At 51.2% G+C, this 25,446-nt stretch overlaps 1 protein-coding gene and 1 long non-coding RNA gene across 3 annotated transcripts in view; one reads left to right on the forward strand and one right to left on the reverse strand.

Annotated features, from left to right (window-relative positions):
* LOC308071079 (protein FAM83D-B-like) overlaps positions 1–25,446 on the forward strand; it is a 441,583-nt gene that overhangs the window by 135,512 nt on the left and 280,625 nt on the right. The window lies entirely within an intron of this gene.
* The window catches only part of LOC308071083, a 50,769-nt gene that overhangs the window by 18,640 nt on the left and 6,683 nt on the right, over positions 1–25,446 (reverse strand). Inside the window, exons 2-4 of one of the 2 annotated variants that reach the window (XR_013930975.1) lie at positions 22,767–22,880; positions 19,226–19,734; positions 197–269 (exon numbers count right to left, since the gene is read on the reverse strand). This is a non-coding gene — a long non-coding RNA (uncharacterized lncRNA). The other variant, XR_013930976.1, reaches the window with a different exon arrangement.

Below are 25,446 nucleotides of genomic sequence, written 5' to 3' on the forward strand. Positions count from 1 at the left end.
TCACTATGGTTAGAAATCTCTCCAGGATGGAGGTTCTGGATTGTCTTTCCAAGGGAAAGGGAGGTCTGCACCACAGCCTTGGTGATCCAGGCGGGCAGCAGATGTGGAATGTCCTTCTCCAGGGGTTGTGGGGGATCCCAGAGCCTCCCTGTCTCACCCCCCACCCCATCTGGGCAGGGGAAAACCTGGCCCTTACCTGTGCCTGGATGCAGCAAGGATGCAACTGGAGAATCGAGAAGCCAAATAGGTGGTTTGACAGCGTGCTTTGTCTTGCCAAGATGAAAAGAAAAAAAACAAACACAGACACACACAAGAAAATTCAATAATGTTTTTTTTCTAATGAATGCCAGTGGGCTTGCTTTTATTTGGTACTTTAGGCATTTACATATAAATTGCTCTGTAATGGCTCTGCCCTCCTTCTCTCCAGCATTTGTTGTTAATGAGCTGTACAAAAGGTCAGGGGGCTGAGCTGAATGCTGCTGTGGGGCTGGGGCTAATCCTGTCCTTCAAACTGAGCTGAGTTGCAGGTCCCATCCCCCATCCCTCCCCACTGCCCGCTGGCTTGCTGGGCACCCAGGCTACCAGGCACCCAAAAAAGCAACCAGTCACCTCAAAGATGGAAGTCTTTTCCCAGTAGTGGTGCGTTTTGCATCCCACTCCCAGTGAGATTTGGTCCCACCTTGTAGATAACCGTTATAGTGGCATAGCTGGTAAAGGGGCTTGGGCTTTGCTGCCATGAGTGGCAAGGGGATTCATTCAGTTTTTAAAAAAACTCCTCAAGCCCAGCATGCTCATTGCTGACAGCCTGATGAACCCCATCCTGACAGCATCGCAGAGACCAGTGCCCCCCTGAATGAAGATATTTGCCCCAAGATGGCTCGGGTCACCCTGAGATAAGAGGGAATGAGCTGCTGGCTGTGCTCAGCACTGGAGGATGCAGGAGGCTGCTGGATCAAAGACAGGCTGCTCCCCCGGGCTGGGGGGGACCCCAACTGCCTGCAAGTAGAGCCTTGCACCCAGGGCTCCCCACAGGCAGGAGCAGGGTTGCCGGCAGCCCCCCACGGGCAGGGGAGGTGGGAGGCAGCCCTGTCTGCCCGATGCCAAGCACCGCAGAGCTGACCTAATTTCTGCCATCTCCCTGGGATGCACTTGTCTCTGGGACTGGATAAGGCTCCCTTTGATCAAAGGAAACTTGTGCTAAAGTCAGCTTTTGTCCATAAAGAATTAAGGCGGCGGGTGCAGGAGGGAGGGGGGGTGCACTGCAGTGGGAGAAGCGGGTGGGAACTGGCTGGAGAGAAATACCATTAAGGGCGACAAGCTTTGAAGTGACAGAGCCAGAAGGCCTGTGACACTCCCCAAATGCAGAAATGCCTCCAATGACAAGGAAAAAAGAAATAAAAGGAAAAAAAGAAAAAGCAGAGCAGCTTCATCCTGGAGCCTAAGCTGGAGATCACCTCGGGGCGGGGGGGGGGGGGGGGGCACGGGGCGGGCTGCCATCTGCAGCAATGGGGCACCCCCGCTTCGCCAGCATCTCCTCAACAAGGGTGAGCTGGTGCCTACAGCACATGGAGCCCCGACGCCTTCATCATCCAAAGGCTCATGGCAAAGCTCCTTCTCTGCACCATTTCTGTGTGCTTAAAAAGAGGAATAATTCCCTAGTGGGCTGGAGAGGAGGGAAGGTATTGAGGTTTGATGGCATGGGACAGGGTAAGGGTGTATTAGGAAAAGGCTGTGTTGCTAGCCAGTGGCTCCAGAACCCTGGGGCACTGGTACTTGTCACACGTTAGGTCTTGCAGATGACCTGTAACTTCAAAAGGAGGCAAGAGGCGGCGATCGCAAAACCCAGAGTTTCAGCATTACTCTCAAACTCCAGCCAGCTTTACCATCTTGCCACCCAACCACACCCGCATGGCTGACATGGTCAGCACAACTCCATCACTCAGCCAGGAGTCCCTGCCCAGCCCAGGGAGGGCCAGGAAACACAAACAACCCCTCTGCCATCAGATGAGGAGGTTTCCGGGAAACTCCTGCGTGGACAGACAAGTCCAACAGTTCACATGCTTAGTTGTGTCCCTTGAACACAAGGTGCTGCAATGCTCACGAGATACATAACTGCAGAGTATTGAAAATTCTTGCAGAGAATAAAGATATTTTTTTTAATTGCAACACTGGTTTAATCTAACACCTGTATTTGGTCAAAAACACATACCCTGTCCATTTAGATGAGTAAGTCTGAACTGAAGACAAAACCCCTAACAGCAAAGCAGCGAAGGAGAGAGAATATCCCTTATCCTCCAGAGGGAGTGTTTGGCCAAACAAAGAAAAGTGAAAAAAGGCAGAAAATATCTTTTTTCTTCTGCTCTAAGCCTAACTTAAGCCCCTGGGGGGATTGTGTAGGTGTTCCTGTAAAAACACATGCCAAAAAGCTACTGGCCTCTGCTAGGAAGGCTGTCTGCAACACAGTCAACGCTCTTTCCTCACACTGCCAAGGTTTATAGCAGATGAGTGTGATGGTCTGTGAATCCCAGGTTTAAGATCAGAACTTTTAAGAGTGAGCAGGACTGCTATGGAAAAATTTAGCTGTCGCCCTAGTATTTTCTCCAGCTCACCTGCACTGGTCCCATTTTCCCAAATGGAAAGATTTTTGCTTAGAGATATGCCCCTGTAGCTAATCAAGAAAAACTATATTCTGAATTCTTCCATACCAGAATACCCAGCTTCAATACTTACTGGCAAGAAAAAAGAAACAAACTCGGACTAAAAATAAAATGCTGGCATTATAATAACAAAAAGACTGTCATCCCCCAAACTGAACAGACTGAACAAGGACATGAAAATTTTCATTATCTTTTAACAAGAAGATGGAACTAAAACTTCCACCTGAAGAGGTGAAAAATAAAAGAGTGTTTTCTTTTGTTTTCAGAGAGGAGACATAAAGCTGGGATAAAATTACTATAATAACTTGAAACTTCAGCTGAGAACTGCAAAAAAGACAAATGGCCAGCAGGAAAAAGGCGCATGTCAGTGCTGAAGGCCCACACTGCTTCAAGGTTCTACTGCTCATTCCTAGTGAGAGAAACCTGCTGGGGTGGTCAAGGGCGAGACCTTGTCCCTGTCCCCCGGCACAGCACAGGCTGCACAATTCCCTGGGCTCTCCTTCCCACATGGATGTACCATGCACGGGGCTTCTTGCTCCTGATAGCTGCCTACAGCTGCCCAGAGGGCAGTTTCAAAGATGATTCTTCACTGTAGTGGCAGACTGTAAATATCGATATATAAAATATAGTGTCGGGCTAAAATCTAGGGAAAAAAGGTCCTGTGGGAGACTGGTGTAGCTCTGGGACGGGTCACCAGAGCCGGTGATGTCTCTACCCTTGGAGGTTTCCAGGATTTGGCCACACAGAGCAACATCTGCCCAGATGTGGTAGTAGTGGTGACAGTCCTTCTTCAAGTGGGAGACTGGGCTAGAGAATTCTAGGTGATGCTTTATAGAACCATAGTTCTATAAAGTTCTATAGAATCACAGAATCTTTTGGGTTGGAAAAGACCTTTAAGATCATCAAGTTCAGCAGTTAACCCAGCACTGCCAAGCCCACCACTAACCCATGTCCCTGAGTGCCACAGCTACACATCTTTCAAACACCTCCAGGGATGGGGGGCTCCACCACCTCCCTGGGCAGCCTGTGCCAGTGCTTGGCCACCCTTTTGGTGAAGAAGTTTTTCCTCAGATCCAGTCTAAGCCTCCCCTGGAGCAACTGGAGGCTGTTTCCTCTGGTCCTGTCGCTTGTTACCTGGGAGCAGAGACTGACACACACACACACCCCCACCCCAAGCCCCTTTCAGGTGGTCATAGAGAGCAATAAGGTACCCCCTGAGCCCTCTCCTCTCCAGGCTGAGCCCCCCCAGGTGCCTCAGCTGCTCCTCATAGGACTTGGGCTCCAGACCCTTCACCAGCTTCATTGCTCTTCTTCAGACAAAAATTTCATTATGTTTTTATTTATCTTTTTTTTAATCTTTCACCCAACACATCCATGAAATAAGTGAACCAGAAGGTTGGTTAAAAAGTCCGAAAAAATTAATTGCTGCAGTATTTAAACCAGGCAGTACAGGAGGTATCTCAGAGATGCAGCGCTTACGCAGTGCCTTGTAACTCTGCTACGGGTAACTTCTGAGTTTAGGAAAATAGGGCAAAGGCAGGCAGGAAAAAGAAAACGTGTAAGAGATACCTGCTCCTTGTTCCTTGCCAATAAAATAGAGATGCCAGAAATAGAAGCTCCCCAAGACATGCCAGGGAGCCAAACACACTGGAGAACAACAAGGGGACAGCAAAGGCCAGGTCCCAGGATCCCAACCACCTTGGGGTGCAGAGCTGTGGTTTGGGGGTGGCTCTCGTCCTCCAGGACGGCTCAGCCACGGAGCTGAGCATCCCCAAAAGCAGTGTCTGGCAGGAGGATCTGTAAACAGCAGATTGCTACTGTATGAAGTGAGAAATATTACATAAATTACGACCAATTTAGTATAATTTAGAGGACAACCTTGTCCAAGGAGACAATAAATCATTCCTCAGAACAAAAAAAGGGAGGTAAACAGCCTGAACAATAGATTCCCAAAGCTGGTGAGAGTGTGAAATCCCTCTTTTTATTAGTAATATCACAGTATTAATTAAAATAGTTGCCTGAAGGAAGGAAAGGGAAGTTTGAACCCAGCCCGTTGGATGATGATGCTACCACAGCTCCGGCAGGACACAGGGTCTCACACTGGAAATCCAGACCCTCAAAAAGGCACCAAGTGACCCCAAGTGATGGTGATTTTCACCATAGGCAACGTGGCCAAGGCGGTTACGGAAGACCCCAGGAGAAGCCGCCTGCGATGGCCATGGACACCTCAGCCCACCCTGACAGCAGGCAGCCTGGGCCAGCTAGGGACCCATGAGCACCCAAGGCAAAGGGGTGCTTTGGATGACCAGGGACATACCAGTTACAGGCTGGTGAAGGATGCTCACCTGTCATTATCAGTCTCCCAAACCCTCCCACCTCTCAGCCGATTAGCAGAAAGCTCCTTTGAGAGGATCAGGGCTTCTCCCTCCCTCCCCCTGCACCCTCGCAGGAAGCAAACCCTCTTTGCTATAATCGAGGGACACAATTCACTGCAATTAGTATTTCAGCAGCAAGTAGTTAACCCTCAGGGCAGAGCGTGGTTGTCTCTATTTGACTTGCTCTGCCTGGCTGTGAATTTAGAGCAAGCTCTTTAGATTAGTGTTTGCTTGCTGAGCCATCAGAGCAGGCAGCCCTCTCTGCCCTTCCATCCAAAGCAAGCTCACTGCTCAGGGCAGCAAAATCCCTCAGTCCCCCTTGGCTGCAGCAGCCAGCCCAGAAAAAACCCTGGGCCATGATTGCCTGCCTGCTCCTGTAACAAGGCTGAGGCTCTTTCCCTGCTAAAAGGAACCGATACAGGTCATAAATGCAGGCACTAATGCAAAACACCTTAATGGCCCCAGCATCCAGGCTGATATTTAGACAAAAAGCGATCTATTTGTCCTTTAAATTCCCAATAATCTGCATTTATTTTAATTGGCACTCATGGCAAGAGCATTTATGGACAGCAGCTGGGAAGGTATAATCATGTTACTATCTTAGGCATACGTACAACCCGAGGGTTGTCTGCTCACAGACAAAAAAGAAAAAAGACAAAAAACCAAACCAGAGACAGAAGATGGACAGCCATGCACTTCTCGTGATCGGGACCGGACCCAGGCCAGCGTGGAGGGCTCTGCACATTGCAAAGACAGAGTTCCCAGTGCTGGAAAGGGCTTGACATCTGCAAGGGAGGTGACAGTGTGGCAGAGAACCTTGCAGGGATTAAGAAATGCAGGGATTTCCCTGGAAATGGTAAACATCTTGGGGGCTTCTTGAGGAATCTGAACAGAACCAAAGGCAGTGGAGAGCTCAATCGCACATTGCAGGATTACAGCAAGGAAGCAAAGTTTTGAAGGCAAAAGGTTGGGTCTGGGGGCTTTGCAGTCCCCTCTCTACCATGCACCCCACCCACGTGATGCTGTTCTACAAGATCTCTCACTCCCTGAGACTGGGAGCACAGCATCAACTCAAGCACTGTCTGGCTCTGGAGAAAAGTGGCAGTCGGGGGAGAAAAACCGCTAGCCATGCATCTGCAGATGCAGCTAACTCCCCCACCGTTTCAAACCCTAGTCCTGCTCTCCAAGACCCCTGCAACCCTCCCCGGCTTTGCCTCTCCTGCCTGTTAGTGGCAGCTCTTGCTGCCCACGCTGCCCCAAGCCACCAGCAGGATTTCATCACGGACACGCAGCCCAGACCGGCACTGCTCGCCTGCGATTCCCGCAGCTGCACCGCCAGTTCACAAGTCAGGGTGAAAGCACCAGCACCACATCCAGCCTCACGGCCCCCCACTATGTGCAGGGCACAGAACCAGCCCTGCTCTTCTGCCAGAGGTGCAGGAAAATACCAGTATCTCCAATTTCTACCTCTAAAGTGTGGCTAGACACTGCTGCTGGCTAGACAACCTCCTGCTCTCCTACAGAAACCACGCAAGCCATGGTCCTCCCCGCCGTACAGACACTGTTCTGGTGGCAAAGCAAAACTGCCCGTAGGGAATGTGTAGCTCAGAGGTGCTGCTGCCTACCACCGCCCTGCGCTCCTCCCTGCAGAGCTGTGCTGTGGCGTTTTTCCGGTTATTTGACTGGAAAAAGAATCTTCAAGCTTTCCAACTCATATTTTCCGAGACCTTCTGCATTGGGTGGGATGCCTGACGGCATGCAAACACATTGTGGCATTTCAGTGGGCTGCTCTTCGTCAGTTGATTTCTCTTGCTCCAAATACAAGGGAAAATGTATTGACTTTAAACTTTAGGGAAGGCAACTTAAGCCAAGACCTTGTTTTTTGCAGCTGGGTTGGTCCAAGAGCACGCACAGAGCCCACGTGGCAGCTCAGCACCATGAGTGGCAGCTCACTGAGCTGCTGTTGCCCAAACCGCGTTTAATTGCATTCACACTTCTCATATTCTAGTAAGAGCTTGGTATTCTCCCCCCAACCCTGCATCCCCTCAGAAAATAATTGGCCTGCCTTTACCAGCTGAACTCTGTCCTAGAAAACTTTTTGCTTGTGAATAATAATTTATTTCCACAGGTTGTTTTTAACAGTATCACAACACGCCTCAACAGCTGTCTTAAGTCCTCTCAGTCCTGGATATGATGCAGCTGAAAGCCAGCCTGGCCAGGATATTTAAAACTCCAGTGGAAAAAAGCCACAGGTAAAAAAAGATCACCCTGGACGGAAGTCATGGACCAAAAATAAACCACCACTTGCCCAAATAAATGAGAAGCAAGTGGCAGAAAATAAATGGGAGGGGATTACCTGCACAAATTGCCTCTAGCTCCACCATAACAGGGCAAAGGCAGCCCTGAAGCTCGAGGCTGGCACGGTGCAGCACCGAATACTGGGGCCAGCCTGCTCCAGGGGGGCAGCAGTGATGCCCCCCGCTCCCAGCCTCCCCCTCCCGCCAGCTCAGGCATCCTTGTGCCACTGTCGCGATGCCAGCCGGGCTCAATGGAGCTGACTTTTAAAGTGTAATTTGTTATTCTGTTACGGTCATTTTCTATATTAATGTTATGCGGCATCAAAAGCCCTTTCATATGTTAAACTCTAATTCATATGCTAATACCCAATTTATGGCAAGGTAATTATTTTTCGTCAAATTTATTATTCGGCATTCATTGAGGAAGGGAGAGGCGGGCAGCGGGTGAGTTTTGGCACTGCAGTGTGGATGGGCAGGACTGAGCCAGGTAACACCCTCCCGCTTCCCCAGTGTAACTGGGGTAGGCACCCCCCCCCATTGCCTCCTGCCGAAACCCACTGCTGTCTGACATGGGCATCCCAAGGCTGCCTACTTATTTCCTTTTTGGTGGCATCTCCGGCAGAGAGATGTTGGAAAAGTCTGCTCTGAAGCTTTGAAAAGGCACCACTGAGCCCACCAAAGCTGTCCCCCTCAGGCCTTGGGCTAGGGACTTGTCTGACCACACCAGAGTATGTGCCGGGGAGGCAGGGATGGGAGATTCACTGAGAGGATGGGATTTTCAGAAGAGAAAGTGGGGAGTAGCAAAGCGACCCAGGTAGAAATCAGACAAAAATGAAACAGGCACCCACCTTTGCTCACAACAGCCACATTTTAGCAGCTTTGTACAATAGCTATGGAGCAGTAGCTGCAGATTCCCTGGAACAACTGGCTTTCAGCTGCCCATGACAGGCAGGAGGGGATGGGGACAGCCCAGGATGCCCCAGTCCCTGACTCGAGCACACAGCCTAGGTGTGGCACATTGCTTTACCCTCTCTCCCACCCCAGGAAGAGTTTTGCGCATCAGCAAGTGCACCAACAGCTCCTCCACGAGCGTGTGATCAGAGCTGCGTTCAGGCGGGCACGTGGGAGAGACTCCCGTTGCAGCTTGCCCCCGTTTCACAGCCCCCCATCGCCGCAATCCGCCCCGGGCAGCATCACCCACCCCGGCACCACGGCAAGGGGCCTGCGGGAGCCGAGTGAGGAGCTGCGTGGAAGGGGCAGTGGAGCAGAGATGGGGAGCATATGCTAAACATAAAAAACACGATAGCGGTTTAGCCTTCACTGATTTTTTTAACAGTCTATTTTCTGCTTGAGGAAGCAGGTGCATTTCCCATCCTTGCAGCATCAACAGCCGACAGGCTGTCGGAGGTGTGATGGCTCCAGGACAGTTACGCTGCCTCGGATTTCACATTCCTGACACATCCAATAATTATGCCAAATGAGCTCACCTCATCTTCAGCCTTCTGAGCTGCACATATTAAATTAAGTGAAAGCTGTTAGCATCGCAGTCAAGAATGGCAGGAGGGAGAAGCACCGACACACCGCGCAATGGGGACAGGACGGGGTCCCCACCATGGCTGCCTTGGCACATGACCCACCTAAAAGAGCGAAGACCAACGCTCTCCTTCCCCCAGCTCAAACCGCCACCTCATCCCCATCAACACTGCCCATGGGAGAGACCCTACAAAGTGCGAGAGCACCGACCCCGCCGCTCTCCCCAGGAGCCAGGCATCGGCTTCTCCCCATCTCCCCATCTTTCCTTTCAATTAACCCTTTTTCTCAAATCCTGCACTTAATACCCCAGCCCATCCAGGGGATTTTGCACATATATATATTTTTGGCTCTCCATCTTACATTTTTAGCATAAAAAACCCCTACGATTTATTCCAACGATACGAACGCACTGCACTAGGCAAAATGAAGCTGTAACTCCCTCAAGCTAAACTCCAAATTCATTTCATAATCCTTAGATAAAAAGCTTAGGAGCCAGAATATTCATTACCAACTTAGGCTTCATGAGCAGCTGGGGTAGTAATGGAATGGAGCAGATTTGACACAGGGGATGTTGCTACAGAAATTAGCCTGTCATAAGATTACAGGGACTAAGTGTTATTGGGTGATAAGGTGTGATGTGTTAATATTAAATTATCTTGCCAGTTAAAAAAAAAAAAAGAAAAAAAAAAGAAAAAGAAAAAAAGGCACTGATGAAATTCACATTTATTAAAAGCACCGAATATGATATTAAAAGATCTCAGATAAGCCAGTTTATTTCTGTGCTGGAGACCAAATTGAAAGAATTCTCCAGAAGGGATTTCTTTGAATGGAGCATTACAACGATAAAACAAAAAAAGAACCTTCAATAAATGTTGCAAGACTAAAGAAGCCTTAAAAATTCCAGACTAATCTCTCTGGGGAGGGTTCATTAACCCTTCATGCTCTTTCTTGTTGCATCTAAACAGGGATTAACTAGAGAGTGTTTCCATACCAAATAAAGCTCCTTACATCCCATCTTCTCTCTCTATAGCAAGAGGAGATTAACTCCACCACTCCATGCGACACAAGGCTGGGACAGGATGGTAACAAGGGTTTCTCTCAAAAAAAAAACCAAAACAAAACAAACAAAAAAAACCCCACAACAACAACAAAACCAACAAGAAACAAAACCACACAAACACAAAGCTGAAGTGATTTGTCCAAGTCACCAGGACCAGCAAGATAACCATAGGGCCATATAGTATCTAGTTTGCTTAAAATTTTCATTTGTTGCCATCAGAGAGCAACAAATATCACTGACACAAAACGCTCATCTGTTCCAAAGCCACGTGGCTACATCCATCACACACCGTCCATACTTGAGCGCCCGCCACTTTATGCCAACACTGTGAAGCCCAGAGTGAAAGTAAAGCACAGCAGCATTAATGGGGGCACGAAGGACGGAAGGGATTTACGAGGCAGCCACAGAGCAGACGGGCTGCTACGAGGGGACGGTGGCAGCGAGCCTGGGCAGTGCTCCGGGGAGCATGGGTGGCAGGTTCTAACCCAGATAACCCATATATACACGTGGCAGCGAGTGCTGCCGGGCTCTGCGGGGGCACCCCCTGCCCTGCACATCATGCAGGGAGCTCCCGTGGGCACTGGGGGGCACGGGCCTTGCTTTGCTGGGGGCATTTGGCTGGAGTTACATCTAGGTCAGAAATTAGTAGAGGTTCTGTAATCTCTTGGAGTAATAGAGCGAGAAATATAATTAGCTTTAAAAGGCTGCTAAGTTCATTAAAATAAAACACGAGCTAGTACACTGAAGTAGAGGATGGAAGCTCCACTGGTGAGGTCCCCAGGTCCCCAGTCCCCACAGGCACTTCCCTGTCTCTTCTGCTACCAGCAAGCTGTCATCCCCCAGGGCAGCTGAGGGATCTCTGGGAAGGGGTCTCTAAAGGGGGTCCGTAGTCTAGATGCCTAAAGGGTACCTCTAGGAAGACCTCTAGGAAGGGGTCTATAAAGTCCTGAACGGCAAATCCCAGCTGATTTGCTTTTTCCCCAGCATGGGTTTCCCCCGATGCTTGAGGAGGGAGGTGATGGTGCTGGGCACGGTGGAGGTCGCTTTCGTGAGGGGCACCCAGAGCAGCTCCCTCCCTGCCCACCATAAGCTGTTCCCACCAGTGCAGGGTGCCCAGAGGCAGCTGGGTTTTCAGGTGGGCATGCAAACTATTGCATCTACTTCAGTTCCTGAACCATTAAGCATTTTGTCCTGCTGTCACCACCACCTGGTCTCTCTGCCCATTCTTGTTGCCCTCTTTTTTTTGAATCCCTTGCCATTGTACAGAGTCACACTGAAGGCACAGACCTCTCTCTTCTGAGAGCTGAACCCCCCCCGGTGGCACCACTCCCCCCACCCACACCCACTGCAGGCTGCCAGTAGGGACCACACGTACCAGTATCCCTCTGCACAGCCAAAGGAAAGCCAAGGACCTTCCCCCACCTCCTGCCCCGGGGTGAATCGCAGCCCTCAGGCATTAACACAACTTCAGAGGTACCACAAGTAGCACGTTCTGCCTGTGACCCAGCCAACTAAATTATTCAAATCTTTTAAAATCCAGCTGCATTACATCTCACTTCTCTTTGCTCTGATGCACTCAGCACAGCTCCGGCTTCATGTGAAGCAAGGAAGCTGCAGAAATGAACTTGCACTACTCCTTTACCGACTTCTGACCCATGGATTATGCCATCCTGAACTGTCCAAGAGCTGTCCTGAAATCAAACTACTAGGAAAAAGAAGAGAAATTTTCTCCCTAGTTACAGCAAATTTTACAGCAGTGGGATGTTTCTGTTCTCTCTGTACAAAGTATCACACTTCTTTAAAATATTCTTTCTGTGAAATCTTTTGTGACCTACAAGCAGTATAAAAATACAACTCAGGGACGCCGAAGAAGGCTATACATCCACTGGGGGATCTGGAAGCGAACACAGTGTCGGCACTTAACAAATAATAAATAACCATCATTAATTATTGATCACAACCCCAGCTAATCAAGTTTCACCCCTGTGGTTACCATGATATCAACAGACCCTTTGATACAGCCTGTGAACAGCCTTGCCATGCAGCTCTCCTCCCCTCTGCCCCGGGAGCCTGCCGGCTGCTGAGCCGGGATTTGGGGAGGGTGTGCGAGCTGTGCCCCCCCACTGACAGCCCGCCTGCCACTGGGCTCCAGAGGATGTCTGCACATCCAGAGCATGCAGAGTTTCCAGGGAAGCAGAGCCATCTGCAATAGCATCCTGGGGCACGGCGGGGCTGCCATGCAGTGGGAAACCTGGAATCACAGGAGATGGGCTGTGCTGCCGAGCTGAGCGCCCAGCCAGCACCGCCCCGGCTGGGCAGGGGTCTGTGGCTGTGCAGCCTGGGAACGGGTCCGAGAGCATCCCCACGAGAGCAGCACCGTCACCTCGAGGGTGCACAGCACAGCCCCAGTGAGGCTCTGCTTCACAGCCAGAGCCTGCCCCAGAGTCCCAGCCATGCCATCCAACACACTGCTTTTGGGTCAGGGCAATGCCCCACCACGAGGTCAGGGAGGGATTTTGGCCCCCAACACCTGCCACAGCCAGGCGAAGCCACTTGCCCTCCGCACATCCGTGGCAGCCAGGGAGCAGGAAGGGACAGCATCTCACTCCGCCACTGCCTGCCCTTATTTCACAAGCAATTTGTGAAAGTGTAATACAAGAAAACTACCTCGCAGTCCTGACAACAGATGACTGCCTGCTCCCTTTACGGGGGCGTTAAATCCTGTTATTAAATGCAAGCCATTATCAGGATGTCACCAGCACCTCTTGATGAAGCTGTATACCTACGTAGACAGCTAGCCCATGTTAGCTTATTTACTATTCATTATAAATTCTCTGGATTGATTTTCCTCATCTTTATCTCCCTGTGGCTAGAGGATTTATTTTCTCTGTGTGAGTCCAGGGCACTAGACCTTGCTCCCTCCTCCACAGGGGACGTGTAGGAATGCAAAGCCTTGCCATTGCCATCCTGCCCCAAAACTGCCCACTGTTTGGGCAGCTTGGAGAACCCCTTTGCTTCTGCTGTTTCCCTGAACCCTTGGTTGCGCAGAATTATGAGCTAACCATAGATCCCGGGTTGCTTCCAACCGGTATTTAAAGCTAATTCTCACACTCTGTCCTGCAAGTAACCAAGCAGCTGCTGCTGTGTCAAGGGGGTGGTGGGACCACACAGAGGACACTCACCGTTTATGACAGGGGCAAGAAAAAAAGAAAATCTGAGGGGTTTTTTTCTCCTGAAACCTTGCGTCCATGTGGTTTTCTTCAGGGACAAGAAAAACCTTGAAAAAAAATCAGAGCTGGAAGTCAGGAGAGCAAACAGGGTCTTACCAGGACCGGAACGGGGACCTGAGCTCCATATTCCTGCAACAGGACATGCAGCAAGTCCACCCCTTTCCTTCGAGCTTCCCAAGCACGCCAACTATTTAGCAAATAAGAATAAAAGCCAGAAACGTTTGCTGAAGCAAGAGTTAAATACATGCTGCAAGTCCTAAAAGCAACATTTCTGGAAGCTTTGATAACTCTGCAAATAGAAGATTGTGCGAATGTCTTACCCATATCCGTATTTCCCAGTAGAAGCACCCGTCCCCCAGCCAATTTATGAGCCCTCATCCAAACCAAACATTCATCTTTCTTTCAATGACATTATGACCCTTCCCAAAATCTCTTTGAAAATGTGCATTTCAGTGACTCTTCCTTGCTGGAAGCAATAACGCCAGTTCCAAGAGATAAAATCCCATCAGACCTTCCCAAAGTGCACGGGATGGGGTTTAAAACCAAGAGGCTTTCACATAACTTGCACAGATCTTCCCCTTCAGGACACCATGGGATTGGTAGCAACCCATTCCTAAGTGGGGATTTAACCTCAATCAGTGCTCCCCACTGCCACCCCAGCCCCAGCCCCCCTCCCACAGGAGCAGCCAGGGCCCCCCTCGCCCCAGCTCTGCCCATCCTTACTGCAGTGCTGGCAGGAGGCAGCAGGGGAGACCGGAACATGCTCGTCCTCTTCTTTCCCTCTTACAGGAAAGGGCAAAGGCGCCTTGCAAGCCACAGGTAGTTTTTAACCCTCCTCTACTCATTTTTTAAGCACCCACTACTGCTTCTCTCGCTGGGGAGCCCTCCCAACACAACACCAACTACGAGCGTGGCCACAGGTTTAAATTTGCTTTTTCCCAGGCATTTTGGGAAGCTGCTTCAGGGGTACATCCCAGCAAGGGACCCAGACGTAGTGACACAGGCACCTCCAAGAAATCAGGGCAGCGAGGATGGCTGTCTCTGGGAGAAGACCTGCTTCCTACATTATACAAGTTTCCCAACCAAACTGTATTCCCTCCTGCTCAGGCAACACACATTTGCTAATTTGTGCTGGAAAGGAGGGAATTAACTATTCTCCTCCCTCGCTGCGTGGGGAATAGCCCAAATTTCCCAGAAATCTCCCCTGACTTGTCCTTTAAATAAAGCTTAAATAATGCCACACTGTCCTTTAGGCAGCTTATGGCAGAATATTAAGAAATATGAACAAATATGTACTCATACAGACAAATATATAGATATAAAATACACTCCTTCAAGCTGCCCAGCAAACATAGTAGGAAATCACACCGGTCTTCAAATACCTACAAAGGCATATTGTGGGACAGGCCATTAACCCTTCTTTACCGCCACAGGATCCCAGACAGACACTCTGGAGAGATGCTCCATTGCCACACTCCGGCCCTGAGCAGCCCCATCCCCACTCTGCCTCTCCGCACATTTTTATCCACAAGGTCAGGCAAAACGTTATCAAAAATGTTCTGATTATTTCCTGGGAGGGAGTGTAAGCAGCCTTTCAGCCAGGGTGACCTTGGGGGCTTTATCTTCCATCAGATAAGTAATCCCCCCGGCTGAAGTAGCGTTCAGTCCCACAGGGGAGGGAGGCTGCAAGGGACCAAGACCCTCCTGCTCTACAGAGGGGCCCGTGGTGACCCCCCACCACCCTCCAGTCTTTGCAGCTGTGACCCTCCTTTCTGACAGCTGCCAGTGGTTAAAGTCCCTGTAGCACCCCACACCTCTGGGTCTCCTTGTAAAGTCTTCCCCAGCATTTAACCCCATGGTGGGAAAAGTGCATCCCCATCCCTGCAGGGGAGGAGGAGGATGCTGGGGGCATGGATGCCTCAGGGCGGAAACAGGATGGGGCTGCTCAGGGACCAGGCACCATTATGCACCCCATTCCCACGCAAACTGGAGCATTTTATCCTCCGTAGCTGGCCAAGCAGGACTGGGAATTTTCCCTCTCCTCTTCTCACACCTTTGGTCCATGGTGCATCCCTGAGCTCCACAGATCTCACATTGCTCCAGGGTTTAAGGCAGATTCTCGCTGCCTGACTCAAGGGATGTAGAAATAAGCACAAAATGGGATTTAGAGAGCAAAGCTGTTACTAGGAATAACTGAGAGCAGAACAGGGCTTCTCTTGAAGCCAAGGACCCTGCCAGGGTGTGCACTGCGCTGCTGCCTTCTTATACAGGGCATTTCACACCGGTGTGACAGGGATGGAAAGAAGGAAGAAGGCATCCAGGAGAACGTTTCCCCCCAGCCCATGGGGCTGAGCATCCCTTCTGCCCTGCCTCTCAGCTCTCCCCTGGGGGCCAGGGGCCCCAGCCATGGCTCCCGCAGGAGGAAAGCAGGGAAGAACCTGGCACAGACAGGCTCTTTTCTCTCAATGGCATCGATTATTTCTGTAATCAGCACCTCGTTGCCGAAACTGAACATCCATTATTACAGAATTCTAAAACAAAAATAACCCAAGGGAGTGAAAAAGATATAATTCAGAAGCTGTCCTGCTCCCGAGCCATGCGCGTTGGGTCAGTGCCATCTAGAGGCTGCAAACCAGCCAAAAGCACCCAAAGCACCCACAGCACGGGGTTCACCCAGTGCCCGGAGGCCGTGTGGCACCGGCACCTCAGGGACCGAGACCCCAGAGGGGATGCTGTGTCTTGCCCCAGCGATGCGGAGCCACCAGCCCTGCTGGCTGCTGCCCCAAGGGCCGAGCAGGTGGGGAGGCACGCCACAGCCTGGCAGCATCGCACCCCTCATCCCTGCCTGGCACGGGCACCCACGGCCCCACACCACCAGAGCGGGATCCAGGCGTAGCTGAACGCCCTCCCCACTCACCAGCAGCCCGGCTATTAATATGCATGCAGCTGTATTAATAGAGCTGGCTAAACACCGCCTCAGGCCAGAGGAATATTTCAGCATTTCGTTTTCATCCCAAATTAGACTGAAACGGCTAAACAGGAGCTGGTGGTTGGGGTTTTTTTCACTGATAGAAAGTTCAGGAAAAATACCAAATGAGAAAATGAGAGACTAGCAAATACCACATCTCTCCCGTTGGTGGGGTCCAGGCTGTGCCACCCTGCCCAACGGACACCATCAGCTCCTGTCTTGTGCTCGCACACCTTTATGGCTGGTGCCCTTATTTCAGTGTGACAAGTCTGCCCATGAGACCAAACCAGCTCCCCCAGCCTGGCAATCACCCCCGAGATGGCTACAGCCACCCCTGGGGTTTATAGCCAAGGCTGGGACAAAGCTGGCACGAAACCCAGCTGCAGCTGGGAAGGGTGACACCAGCTCCAAAACTGGGAACAAACCCTGTGCCATCACCAAGCCCAGAGGAGCCTCCAGCACAGCCCCATGGTCCCTGCCTCCATCCCCCCAGGAGCAGTGAGGGTCCCCGAAAGCATCTCTGTGGTACAAACCTTTGCATTCACTTTTGTTTGCTGCTTTTTTTTATATTAAAAAAAATATACAAATTTATCTTCAACATATTTAAGAGCAAGTAGCCTGCATAATGAAAGAATAAAATTGCCTTCCATCCCTGGAAACCCTGCCCTATTTTGCAATGATTAACTAACTGTATTTGCATACTGTCCATTCCTGGTTAAAGACTCAGGGGGACAATTTCCAAACACTTTCTAATCTTGCACAGAGCCTGCACGCAGTGTTGTCATTTCCTGACAACCCCCAGCGTGGCTGCATCTGGCAAGCTCCACTTCTGCTTCCTTTTATTAATATTATTTCACATTTCCTTTGCCAGCTTGCCCACAGCCAGGGCCCCACCGTGCTGGGTGCTGCACTAATGAGAAGGATGATGCCTTCCTCACGTGGAACATTGCTGCATAAATCAAGTGGTGTTTACACAAGCAGTGGGCTAAGACCTGTGCCCACACAGGCACATGAGGGCATCATGGGTTTTGCTGAGGCTTTATGCCCATGCTCCCAGTTGGGGTATTAGCGTCACCGGGAATTGCTGCCACTTTTCTACCTCTGGGGTTTGCATGCAAATGTTTCCCAGGACAAGGTCTCCCTGCACACACCAATGCCAATGGGCTCTTCAAACCACCCAGGCATCCCAAGATAGCACCTGCTACTGGTACCTATCAATGAAGTAGCAATGGGTCAGCCCATACAACCCCAAATTACACGATAGAAACCCTAGACTGTTCTTCAAGGGAAACGCAGAAACTCTGGTGGCTTTGGGCCTGGGAATGCAATTGGAAATCAAAAGGTGTGGGGACTCAGTAATTACCATAGCAGGGTTTTATTAAGCAAATTATTACTGAGCAAGTAAATAAAGCAGCGGGAATCAAAGTGGCAATCAATAGTGGTTTGATCCGGGGCAGCCTGAGCATGGCCTCGCGTGCCATCCTACAGAGCTGCCAAAGCCGGGTGCCGCAGCCAGCGCTGAGCGGGGGCGCACCCTGTCACATGGGGGTTTGAATGGGAGCCAAATCCAGATTAAAAAAAATAAACACCCCAAACAACAGCTAGATGAGCGCAGGCTGGGATAGGAGTGTCTCAGGGGTCTTTGCTGTCTTTTACATCCCACTTGTACGCTGGCCCCATCACTGCCTTTCCCGCGATACACCCCCGCGTCGTGGCAGTGACATGGGGCAGCACGTGCACGCTGCAAGCCCTTGTCTGCTCACAAAAGCAGCAGCAGCACTGATTAGCTGTCCTCTGCTACAGCCCCCCTTGGCACCGTGCCGATCCCTCCCAGCATAAAGGGAAGGAGCCACACTGCAATTTGCAGAGCTTGTAATCTCCCGCAAAGGTTCACGTGTTGCACGTTCTCCCCCGTGCAGATGCAGCAGCCAGCACGGAGCACTCAAAAAGGCTCCTGCTGGGGAGAAAACTGCCCAGCGAGCACCCGAGGGAAACTTTCCCATCTCTGCACTGGGTTCATCCTGTTTGCCATGGTCAAACTGGGCTACAGCATCCTCGCATGGTTGGACCACAGCATGGGGCTGGGCACAGCGCATTGCTTTGTGCGTGAATGGTTTCCCCACGGACAAAAAGCATCCCACAGTCACAGCCCACTTCTGTCCAGCGGCCCCAGTGCTGACCCAAACCCTTCTGCCGAGGACAGCACCAATGCAACTCCCCTTGGCATTTATTTATGGAACTGAATAAATGCCTAATATTTGTTAATAAAGCACGACAGAAGCGAGACGCCTCTCTGCCCCAGTGGGGATACATCATCGCTCCCTCTGACACCTGGAATTTATGTGCTTGATTTGCACAGGCTGTATTACTCATCAGGGGCAACACAAAAGTGTGGCCAAGCCCAAGGACATAAATCCAGACACTTGGGAAGGCTGCATGGCACTGACCTGTGCCCACGGGGAGCAGCCCTGGACAGGGACTGTGCTATGGCAGGGGAACACGAGCGCTTGCTGGGGACACGTTCACCCTTACGGCCACGTACCCACCACAGCCCAGCGAGCAAGTCCAGTGCTTTCCACCTCCTTGTCTTTTTTTTTTTGCTAGCTTTTTTTCCCCCCACCTCTTTTGGTTGAGACCAGCAGCCATGATCTCAAAGGAAAAGGGTCACTGTCTTGCTCTGTGCATGCACAGAGAGCCCTCCTGGCCCCCGACACGCACAGACGGCCCCATGCTGCTTGATGCTGCTGGAAAGTGTCGGTGTCCAATATGTCCCAAATTTCCCGCTGCACCAGCCCAGCTGTAATCAGCTTTGGATTACCATAGCCTTCTAAAGTACCAGACTCTGATAACATCCCTTCTGTTACTGACTCTAAATCTCCCCAGTCACACAGATGGTTTTCCCCCAGCAACCCAGCATCAATTACCAGGAAGTGAAAAGAACCCCAAAATAGATCAAAAACAAAAAAGTTAATAATCAGGTGAAAGCCAGACTCTGTTGCAATGAGCAGCCAGTGGCTGGTTATTTGCAGCAGCACAAAGACAAGAGGATATAGAGCAAAATCAGACAGCAGTGAATTTAAAACTGACCACTTTCCCATAACATACCATTAACCTCTGGTTTTGCTGCAGTAAATTGTCTCTGAGGTTTCAGTGGTGCAGGGCTCGCGCTGATCGGATGTTCAGATTGATGGCAAGAAAAGCCATGGCCACCTGAAACACAAGAGAAAAAATGCCATAGGAGTTACTGAGGTTTATCCTTCAGGACATAGCCTGAGTGTTGTCTGAGCACATGAAGAATTCCCCTTTTATCAACAGTCACCATTCTTTCCCATCCTTCCCTTGAAGCTGCTGGCACGTGTGGCAGAAGGCACATCTTCCTCGGCAGCTGGTCCTGCCCCAGTGTTTTGAGCTGCCTGGTGCGTGCTTCTCATAACTGATTTTCCAACAAGTCCCCGGAGGCTCCTCACACATCAGGATGCCCTTTTGCCTCCAGCTTTCCCAAAGGTGCCATTTTCTAAGCAGAGACAAGCTTTGGTGAGGAGCCCATGCACCCGCAGGGTCACAGCACACAGGGGCCGGCTCTTCTTCCCATCACGCATCGGAAAGTGGAGATCCTGAAAATCAGAGATTGCTGTTCTTCAACAGTTCTCATTCCACTTAATTTTGGGTTTAAACAACCTTTTGCAGAAGGGTTTTCATCAATCCAATTACCTCGAGTGGTAAAACTCAGGTCATGTGGGAACGCGATGGGGCCCAAAAATAATTGCAGCAGCCAGGAAACGGAAATAGGTTAGCAAATTTTTTTTTTCAAGTTTCCATCTTGCTGTCAGCGTGGTGCCCAAGGCATATCCCACAGCGCAGCCAGGGGCAGGGGCAGCTCCATGCTGTGGCAGCCCCGGGGTCAAACAGTCCCAGCAGAGAGCGGCACAAAATCAAAGCCTGCCACCTCCCACCGACCCAGAACAAGGGTAGCGACAACCGCATGTTGTCCCCAGTGACCACTTTTTGCAGCACTAACTGGTATCCAAAAGCCCCCGTGTGCCTGTATCCCGCTGCAATGCTTTGGGAGCCCAGACCCTCAAGGTGCTGGTCCGGCTTGTTGTCTCCTTAGCACAGCGCAGTCACACTGGGGACACTTCGGTACCCAGCGCTGTAGAAAAGCTTCGCCTCCCACGTCGCTCCGGTGCCCGTGCAGACACAGCGAGCAGCACGGCCTGCGGGGAGGCCACGTGGCAGGGTCTCCACTAACAGAGCGCAGCACGTCCCGGGAATGCTCCGCCGGTGACCCCATGCTGGCCATTTGGCATCTTTGCTGAGCACCGAGGGCAGAGGGCAGCTGGGAACAGAGAGGACTTTACAGCCCAGCCAAGTGCAAAGGAAATAAAGGAGGAAAAAAAAAAAAAAAAAAAAAGCTGACAGAATGTAGCGAGAGAAACTTTATAGGTTTTTGCTTTCATCCCTTTCCTCTCGCTGTACCGTGAATGGGAAAGGACAAAAAGAAAAGCTTGGTGCCTCTGCAGGGATGCTGTGTGCTGGCTCTCGCCGTGACACGCAGGCATCGGCATTGCTGCCACACATCGTTTTCCCCCGGCTAAGTCAGCTGGTGGCTTTAAACTCTTCAACGTTTTCAAAAGATCGATAAGGTAAATCCTCCAGGCCCCGAGCAAGGCTCTCACTGGACCCCACAGGAGTTTTGCCTGCATACTGCAGGATTATTATAGCCAAAATGTTTCTGTGGATTCAAATCAAGCCCTTTCATGCACAGCCTGTAGCTGCAAGTTTTGTTAGCGCGTGGCCCTGGTAAAGCCTTCCTGATTTTACCCCATTTTAATATAATTGGTATTTCTGTCCCTGTAACCCAGACAACTCCTTTTCTATGCCATTTCACACCAGCACTGAGGATTTACTTTTTTCTCACAAAAGGGAAAAATCAGTTTCTCCCCCCTGTGCCCCAAATGCTCCTTCTCTACCTGAACAAGTCCCACTGCTCTCAAGGAGCTGAGATGGATCCAGGAACCCCAAAGCTGAGCTGGGAACAGACCAGTGACCTGAGTCCTGCTGCATCCCATCCCGTCTGCCCTGCTCCCAACAGGCTGGGAAGCACCTCCGGAAAATCAGGAGAGACTTTTGTATGCACCATCCACGGGTTAAACTGCTGCCCAGCAGAGCCTGGCCACGGCACTGGAGGCACAGGGCAGCCCACGATGGGGCTGGGAGGCTGGGGAGACCCCAGGAGCTGCGGCGCTGGATGAAGCACCCCGTCCCCCGAGGCTCGGGGGCAGCATGGTGACAAGCCAGCCCTGTCTGGGAGGACAGGGCAGGGGACAGGGGCTCGCCACAGTCAGCAGTCACACGCTGCCACAGCTGCCATGGGTTTTGCAGCCAGCAGAATTAAGTCTGTCCATGCGGCTTAGTGCCCTGAGCAGCTCAGCGACTTCACCAGCTCTTTGTGCCGGGCAAGAGGTGAGGGCTGGGGAGATTACTGCCCGGCAAGAGATGCTGAAGCAGCGTCTGGAGGAAGGAATTTCTTGGTGGTGGCATCTTTCAGGTCATCAGCATTCACGACACCTCCTCTTCATGAAGTCCTGAGAGATGCCATCACCCAGCAAAGAGGGGAAGTGTGGAAGTTTCTTTAAAAAATTGCCACCTCCTTCAAATCCCTGCTTTCTCTGTGTATGACTGCCAGGTGATACTTCAGAGAGGTTTCAGCGGGCGCACTCTGTCTCCTACGGATCACCACAGCGAAAAATTGAGCCTGAAAGGAGGAAAATAAATTTCTTTGCTGGGACAGTGCTGTGCTGCACCAAGCTCCATGAATGAGCTTTGTCCTGAAGTTCTGAGCCCGGCAGGGGAATCACGCTGCAGCCTGGCAGCGCTACCCAGCTCCCCTTCCCGGGGCAACGGGGAAGTGGCTTCTGTCAATAGAGCCAGCACAGCCCCAGAGCAAACAGAAAGGAAGAGGAGTGAGGCTGCAAACCCCAGGTAAATATCTAAATCAATAGCACAGCAGCTCAGTAGCGTTTCCTTACAAATCCAGCAAGCCACGCTTACAAATGCCTCCAATTTAAAGGCGGATTTCTCATCAGCTCAGCAAACCAGCACTCCTGAAGGTACAGGTTTGTCCTGAATGGCCTGTGCCTGCTCGGGTTGGGAGAGAAATAGCAGCCGTGGCCACAGAGATGGTCTCAGCAGTCCCCAAAGCTACCGAAGTACAAAACTGGAGGCAATCCTAATGTTCATGCCCATCTGTACTTCGGTGCTTGGCCCTCGCTTCTGCCCACATTGCACAGGGCCATCTGGAGACTGCCTGTGTTAGCTCTAGAGAAGGAAAAAAAGAACTAAAGAAAAAAAAAAAAAAAAAGAGTATCCATAAAGGAAATGGCAGTTTGGCTAGTTAGTAGTTTCAGCCAGGCTGCTGCTCAGCAGGGCGCATTAGCCCAGACCCACGGGGCTGCGCAGCATCCAGTCCCCACGCTTGGTCTGCAGCCGGGTGAGGTACCACCCAGCATCGCGCCGACAGCACAGCACGTCCCAGGGAGCCGGGGTCTGGCACACAGACCCCTTGTGTCTGCGGCAAGGGGAGTCAGGGCCAGTCCCTGGTGCCCTCCTGGGGAAGCCGGCACGCCATCCCTCCCCTCCCACTGACCGTGCCTCCTTGCCAGGTCTTCCTAGCTTGTGGCAACCAGATTCAGCTTCTGGGTTCAGTTTAGTTTCAGCCCTTCTGTGGCTAGTGGTAAGAAATACAATGCTCTCCTTCCACCTGTTAAAAAAAAACCAACATAAAAATCAAACTCCAGCTATCACTTAGATTTTTATATTCCTCCACATTTCCGAGATGATGAAATACAGCCACCGCACGCTGATCCCCATGGAGTGGGTGCCCTGCTGGATGCAGCATCGTCCCTTTGCCCATGAGGAGCATTTGCTTCCACTGTCCAGGGAGCCACGGCTGTGAATGAATGCTCCTTGAACTTAACAACATGTTTCAGCCTTACATGTATTACTGCTATGCTTTTACAGTGAAGAGATGCTACAAAAACAAAAGTGCTGCGTGCTCCAGGGCCCTGCCTCTGCGCCTGAGATCCCACCCCCTGGTTTTCACCCATGTCCCACAGGACATACCTGCAGTCTCCTTCCTACTACCTACGTTTGCACTGAAGAGCCTCCCAGAAAGACACACAGGATTTGATGTCGTATAGTTGGAAAAAATTATTTGAAAAATTGGAAATAAGCAACAACAGGTGCTGCAAAGGGCTGCAGACCCCGGTGTGCTCCAGAGGCTGTGTGCATGGTCACCAGACCACCGAGTCCCTCCTCGGTGGGCAACTTTGCACCCAAGAGATGAGCTATGACCACCAAAACAGTTGAGGACATAACATCTAGAAAGCTTGAAGTTTACTGGCTGTAAAATGACTCCACACTTCTCTAAAGAATCTATACACAGCTTTGCTTTCCCTCAGTAGGATGGGAAATCTGGGGTTAATGACCCCCTGCAGCAAAAGGTCCTTCTGTTGACCTGTCCTAAAACTGCCCATTTGCTCACTCAGTTTGCACATGTGCCCACTGGAAGGGACCAACAAGAACAACCGGGGAGCCCCACCGGGTGCTGGCTCCTTCCTGGCAGGCGGATGGGAGGGGAACACACGCTAATTATTTGCTACATCTGCAAATGCACCTCAGGGCCATGAGGTCAGGGACCCCACACACGAAGCAGCACAGTCCCGCCCCAAGGAGCTGGCTGGTGCACTGTCAGTGACCATCTCTGCTGAACAGAATTCATTTTTTATTTGGTTTTATTAATCTTCACATGTTTAGACACAAGGGCTACGATTTATAGCTCACACACAGGAAAATATGAAATTTTTTCCACATCTCCCTGTTTAAGATACTTGCAATCATGATGTGCAATCTATCCCATTATTAAATGCTGGTCCCAAACCCACCGATACAGAGGAAGCAATTCCCTAGAATGTGGGAGAGCCCAGCTAACCTTCCACTTCAGCATACAACACACCACCCTCAGCCTGTCTGCAACACCTCTGTGCATCACCCTGCTCAGCTGTCTCACCACCCTGGGACATAATCTTATTCACGATCTTGTTCCTGGTGCAGGAAGCCATCACATCTGATTTATTGCATTAAATAAGGAGAAGGAATTTAAAACAGAAGGTCTGTCCAGATCTAAGTTTTGAAATTATTCTGCACCTCTACCTTTGCCCCTACCATCCCAAAAGCCTGTAACTTGTTTCGAGTGGAAGAGGTGATTCGGGGCAGTTTGCAGCTATCCCTGGGGTGCAGCAGAAGCCAAGAAGCTAAGCCAAAATGCACCTTAACGATGCAGCCTCATGCATCCTTTTCAAACACCTGCATCTTAATTACTCCAGAGAACAAATTTCTGACACTGGAAATGCAGCTGCACTAGCTGGGGTGCCTGTCCTGCCTTCCTAGCTCATTTTGCCACTGCTTCCTTCAAAGCAAGCCGTAAAGCCAAAACCATTTCCTTTAATGCACTTGATAGAGGTTTGATGTGAGTGGTAGGCTCTCATCAGCTGCTTCTTCAAAAAAGGATGTAGATAAAAAGATGAGAGAAAAAGGAAGCCTTGTGTACATAAGTATTGCTCCAAGACGCTCCGCGCTTGCCCCATCAGCACAGCCCTGGCGCTCACCCACCGCGGCTCCAGCTCACGCTCCAGGCAGGGGGAGCCTGTCTGGGCGGCCTTTCCCATGGGACAGGGCTCCTCCGCCACAGCTGCCTGGGACATCAAAAGTAGAGCCGGGATGAGGATACGGCCAGCAGGACAGGTCCCCAAGCACCTCTCCACTGCAGCTTGCCGCAGTAATACAGCAGAGCTACAGGGGGGTGGGGGTGGGGGTGGGGAAAGGCTGGGCACCACGGGCCCACCCCAAGCAGCTTGGGCATTTCCACAGCCCCTCAGCACCCTGCTCGCCCAGACCATGACAGCACAGCTGGCAGAGCGGGGACCCCCAGTCCCTGATCCCCTCCACCTTCCCCCACAGCCTCGCCGGATTTCATTTGCAGTTTACCCCCGCTTCCCTCGCGGTCTAAAGGTTCAGCCGAGGTGGGCGTTGGAAGGGGGCTCTTTCCTCCCTCTCCTGCCACGGAGCCAAGCGAGCAGGGCCAGACAGCACGAGGAGACAGGGCAGGGCACCATCCCTGCTCCAAAGTCTCGCTGCAAGGGCTGAAGCATCCTCTCACGCCTCCCTGCGCGGCCAGGGCTGGTGTCCCCACCTCCCCACCATGCACACCATGTGCACCAGGCAGGATTTCGAGCATGCACACAGCAAATTCATCCTCACCGTGGCTT

Source organism: Falco punctatus (assembly GCF_963210335.1).
Source record: "Falco punctatus genome assembly, chromosome: 10".
NCBI lineage: Eukaryota > Metazoa > Chordata > Aves > Falconiformes > Falconidae > Falco > Falco punctatus.